The sequence below is a fragment of the Abramis brama genome (assembly GCF_963993115.1).
Source record: "Abramis brama genome assembly, contig: SCAFFOLD_77, whole genome shotgun sequence".
Taxonomy (NCBI): domain Eukaryota; kingdom Metazoa; phylum Chordata; class Actinopteri; order Cypriniformes; family Leuciscidae; genus Abramis; species Abramis brama.
In genome coordinates, this window is record NW_028155967.1 from 145,501 (window position 1) to 151,059 (window position 5,559).

General features: G+C 38.0%; 1 long non-coding RNA gene across 1 annotated transcript; it reads left to right on the plus strand.

The window, feature by feature from the left end:
• Nucleotides 1–765: 765 nt before the first annotated feature.
• Nucleotides 766–3,544, plus strand: LOC311077223. The gene is made up of 4 exons (XR_014604807.1): nucleotides 766–1,141; nucleotides 1,962–2,039; nucleotides 2,548–2,657; nucleotides 3,430–3,544. It is a non-coding gene; the product is annotated as an uncharacterized lncRNA (long non-coding RNA).
• Nucleotides 3,545–5,559: the final 2,015 nt, after the last annotated feature.

Sequence of the window (5,559 nt, forward strand, 5' to 3'; positions counted from 1 at the left end):
CGGGGCCCACATGGGCTACCCAACTGGGAACCCAGCTAATTTTGGCCGCGGTTTCCGTGGTGGCCCCACATGTGTTAGCCCAGATGGGTTGATGATGGGCTCTTGATGGGCTCCATATCGGGCCCATGTGGGTAACCTAGGTAGCACCCATTTAGGGCCTACAGGAATCTGCCCACATGGGTTGATGATGGGACCCATATAGGTCTTATCTAGGGCTCTTATGGGCCACAACGGGTATATATATGGGCTACCATATTTGTCTGTTTGGGTTACCTTATTTTACAGTAAACCCCTAAATACAATCATTACATGTAATCCACTAAACTATACTAAAATATTAAAGGTATTCAATGAACAGAAACCAGTAGTTCACTTTTAAAGTTACTTTATTAAGCAAGTACAAGTATCACAAAACAAGAAAAGAAAAAAGTAAAAGATTTAAAACACTTCTAAATCAGCGTTGACATTTTTACAAGATCTGTACGTTGAAACAACATACAGCAGAAATATCTGCCTTTCAACATTATTGTGACAATTAATTAGCATTTCATAATTTTTTTGATATAACAGCTCTTCAGTATATGTTAAAATATAATTATCATTATTAACAATAATAGTTTCAAACCTTTTGCCTTATGTGATTTTGTTTGAATTTACAATTTTGTCTGCTTGCCTAACCGTTTACATTGCATTATTACATTTGTATTTATACACTGTCATGTCATTTGACTAATTAATTAAATAATAATACAGACTGCAAATAAAACTCAATACACCGCTATATTAACTGTTATTAAACTATTGTTATTGGTTGTTTCGCCGTTTTACTTTGAGCATGATTGGTTAATCTGTCTGTCTTCCAGGAAACTGTCCAATGAGAATGTGCGCGGCTCTGCGCGGCTCAGTCACCGACCGAGAGTAACGGACGTATTTTCAAATTTAAAATAGGCGCGCACTGAGCAGCAGCTGAGCTGCTGCTTGCATTGATTAGCCTACTCGGTCAGACCTGGATTATTTTATATCTGCCTGTTGAATTCTTAAATTTTGAGCGAATTTAAGTTGATATCAATGAAGAACAAAAGCTGGAATGTGAACAGAGGAAGGGTTCGTACGTGGTCTGTAAAAATACTGGCGATATCAGGTAAGAAAACATTTTTCAGTCCTTATAGCAGTCAGTTAAATTAACGTTAACGTTTATGGACATGAGAAACGTTAACAGTCATAGGCTTAATGCAACCTTATACGTTCAATAAGTTATCTCTGTGTGTGTTTTTGTACTGCTGTAGCAATATAAGCACGTATTTCAATGTAATTTAGTACCATCTGACATTGCTGTGTTTTGTTGTTGGTAACGTTGTGTGTTTAATGTCAGCTAACGTTAGTTTAAAAACGCATGAGAGGTAAAAAAGCGTTGGAATGAGTAAAGTGATAAAACAGTCATTTATTCGTTAGAAGTATGTTTACATAACCTCTTCAAACACTGATAACAGTATTGGAAATATATTTGTTTACATTTTTTTTTTTTTTTTTTTTTTTTTTGTGTGTGCTTCCCTTGCAATGATACACATTTCTGATGGGATTGCCATGCTTAAAGTTTATGTTTACATTTTTAATCATCATGTAACAACTAACAGTCTCAAAGATGACATTACTAGGGCTGGATTTATTGGATGGGATGCACGCTACAATGTTCCATTCATTCATCAACTGAAAACAGGTTGACTAATCGATTCTTGGGATTTAAGAATTGATATTGTTTCGTAAAAATGAGAATCAAATAAAATCGAGAAATCAATATTTTTTACCCAGCCCTTGACATTACTCAGTTCATGTAGTGTGAATGTTATAATGGCAAACGTTTTTGTTTTTTTTTAATTTAAGATTGTTTGAAGGAATGATATAAGAAAATACTGCTTTTTAAGGACTTTTCATTGAATAATTTCTTATTTCCCCCTCTTCAGATTCGCCAAGGACCAGCTGATTACTGGCAATTTGGTGGAGGATTATTCTTTAGCTGCTACATTGCACTATCACTTCTGGTACAGATTCATTGGCCTTTTGTGTTATTTTTTATTTTACTTGATTTAATAAATTACTTTTAATTAGTAGCCTACAATGTATGGTTAGGATTCTGAATTAAAACAGTGTAATGTTTCTCCACAAATATTATCAGAAATATACGGAGCCCCCAGGGGTCAGGCAAATTGTTGAAACAATATAAACCTGCATTGAAAGATATAATTCAAAGAGCAACAGACCACAACCCTCTCAGCTCAACACCACAATTTGTTGATTTCTTCATCTGTTTTAAAGATGAAATCATGACCTTATCATTATAGTAATCGTAACTGACACATGGGAGTAATATAAATTTTTTTACAATTCCATGTTGGGGCTCTGAAGAATTGCTTGTGTGAATACATAAAATGTGTTTTAGAATGGATAGTGTTGTATACTTTGTTTTCTACCCGACTAATTGAACTGTAAAGTGAAAATCTTGTACATGACTTATTTTGTATTGAGTTTTTCTTGCTTTTATTTATACAGGATAGTACAGACAGCAGGCAAGAAGTGAAGAGGAAGTGATGGCATCAGGAGCAGCACAACCAAAAGCTTGTGACCCCATGGAAGTTGTCCGAGTGCGTGGAAGAACAAGTGTAAGTGCAGAAGCCGATCTTAGGATGTAGTGGAGGAAGTGTATATGAAGAAGATATAAAGGAGCCAACTTGTTTAGTTTTTAAAACTGAACTAAGAGCCAGTGCAAATGTTGTAAAACAGGAGAAATATGTTCTGTAACATAACATTAGAGCGAGTAGACTTTGTAAAGTTGCTACTACTTACATGTCAAGTGATAAGCAATATTTGAGTTGGATGAATGATGGGCAAATATTTGGTTTTCTAACTTGTCCTGGGAACCCTCAGTACTGCACACCCACTTCAGATCTTGCAGTTTCTATAAATGAGCTAATGTGATGAATCCGGTATATTAGATGAGGGAAACGTACAAAGTCTGCATCTGAAAACTTAGGCAGCTGACTCATTGCCTCGCTGCCCTATCAGGCAACGACTTAGCAGGCAGCGTTTACACACTAAGGTGCCTCACAAAACCGATTTAGTTTAGTTTTTATTTATTTGAGCAGTAACCATTCTGATTTCAGACAGACTTATGAGGCAGCATAACGGTTTAATGATCTTCAACACTAATTATTTTTTAGAAATTACTTCAAAGTGGTAAAAGTTGGTCAAAATGTACATTTTGTGCTTCCAATATGCAGTGCAGGGGGTGTTCCAGGACAGGTTTGCAAACCCCTTATCTAGATACACTTGATGTGGGGCACCAAAAGGCTAACCTGACACATCTGATTGAACTGTGAAAAGGAATTAAAAAAGTGGCATAATGGTTGACTGATTTATTTTCTCTTTTCAAAGGGCCGTTGGGAGAGCGACAACAGAGGAGTGAGAAGCTGCACGGTTATTGTTTTGTTTGTGAAATGGTTAATTTTTCAGATATGCATATATAACGTGTGCATATATATATATATATATATATATATATTACTTTTTTCTTTTCTTGTTTTGTGATACTTGTACTTGCTTAATAAAGTAACTTTAAAAGTGAACTACTGGTTTCTGTTCATTGAATACCTTTAACATTTTAGTATAGTTTAGTGGATTACATGTAATGATTGTATTTAGGGGTTTACTGTAAAATAAGGTAACCCAAACAGACAAATATGGTAGCCCATATATATACCCGTTGTGGCCCATAAGAGCCCTAGATAAGACCTATCTGGGTCCCATCATCAACCCATCTGGGCAGATTCCTGTAGGCCCTAAATGGGTGCTACCTAGGTTACCCATATGGGCCAGAAATGGAGCCCATCAAGAGCCCATCATCAACCCATCTGGGCAGACTCCTGTAGGCCCTAAATGGGTGCTACCTAGGTTACCCATGTGGGCCCGATATGGAGCCCATCAAGAGCCCATCATCAACCCATGTGTGCAGACTCCTGTAGGCCCTAAATGGGTGCTACCTAGGTTACCCATATGGGCCCGATATGGAGCCCATCAAGAGCCCATCATCAACCCATGTGTGCAGACTCCTGTAGGCCCTAAATGGGTGCTACCTAGGTTACCCATATGGGCCCGATATGGAGCCCATCAAGAGCCCATCATCAACCCATGTGTGCAGACTCCTGTAGGCCCTAAATGGGTGCTACCTAGGTTACCCATATGGGCCCGATATGGAGCCCATCAAGAGCCCATCATCAACCCATGTGTGCAGACTCCTGTAGGCCCTAAATGGGTGCTACCTAGGTTACCCATATGGGCCCGATATGGAGCCCATCAAGAGCCCATCATCAACCTATCTGGGCTAACACATGTAGGGCCACCACGGAAACCGCGGCCAAAATTAGCTGGGTTCCCAGTTGGGTAGCCCAGGTGGGCCCCGGATATCAGCCCATTTGCAGCCCGTTTGGGCCCCACATGGGTGTGTTGGCTGGGCTGCCACTTCCTCAGCAGTGAGTCAGTGGTGTATATAATTCCAGTCACCTTCATCTCTGGGAATCCTGACGACCTCCTCGCCAAACTGCCGATGAAAGTTGTCCTCAGGCACATCAACAGACGGGTGCTTCAGATCCGTTCCGTGAATAAGACGGAGACCTCATCCGATTAGCCAGCACCCTCATCCCTTTTTCCACTTTTTTGTGTTCCAAGTTCCTGCTTTAAATTGTTCTTGTTTAGTTTCTATAGTTTGTTCCAAACAACACCACCTTATTAAATATAATAAAATATAATTTTACATGTTTCAAAGTGTTGTCTTCCCTATCATCCATATATTTTTGACAATAATGCATACCCACTAATTACCTGCAGAAAAGGTAGGCCTGTTGTGTTGTGATGTAAGGTTCTCATCTTGGATCTGAGGTGTGACCAGACACTCGTGGACTTTAGTCATCCATTTGAATGCAACACTGTGGGAGAATAGAAACAGAAAGTTACAATCTTCAAGTTACACAAGTGTGCAATTACACAAAAATAATGCAAAACCCATTCATTGAGATATTGAGATATAACAACAAACTCATACATTTGTCATGCATTTAACAGGATGTACTGTAATCCCTGTTTCCCATTAACTAAACCGTGACGTTAATCATATCCTGATTGTTTAAAACTTGTTTAAAAGTGAAGCTTGCACTTTAATCACATCATGATCCGGTGTTTCCCGTGACTCAGGACAGCGTGGTGCAGGTATGACATTAAAACTTGAAAGTTTTTCAATTTAGGAGTAAAATTACATACATTTTTAATAAAATTACATAAATTACAAACACTCTTACCGAAAACACGAAATTTTAAAAACAATGGTTGAATCTCAATGACTCAGTAAAAGTGAATTGCTGCCACCTAGTGGCGGTTTTAATTTAACATTTAAATTTTAGTTTCAATTTTTTATTATTTTAATAGTAAATGTATTAAACGTTTTATGTTTTAAAACTAAGCATTCATAATGTCCTTTATTAATTAAGTCATTACTGATTCCCTGTGAGCTGC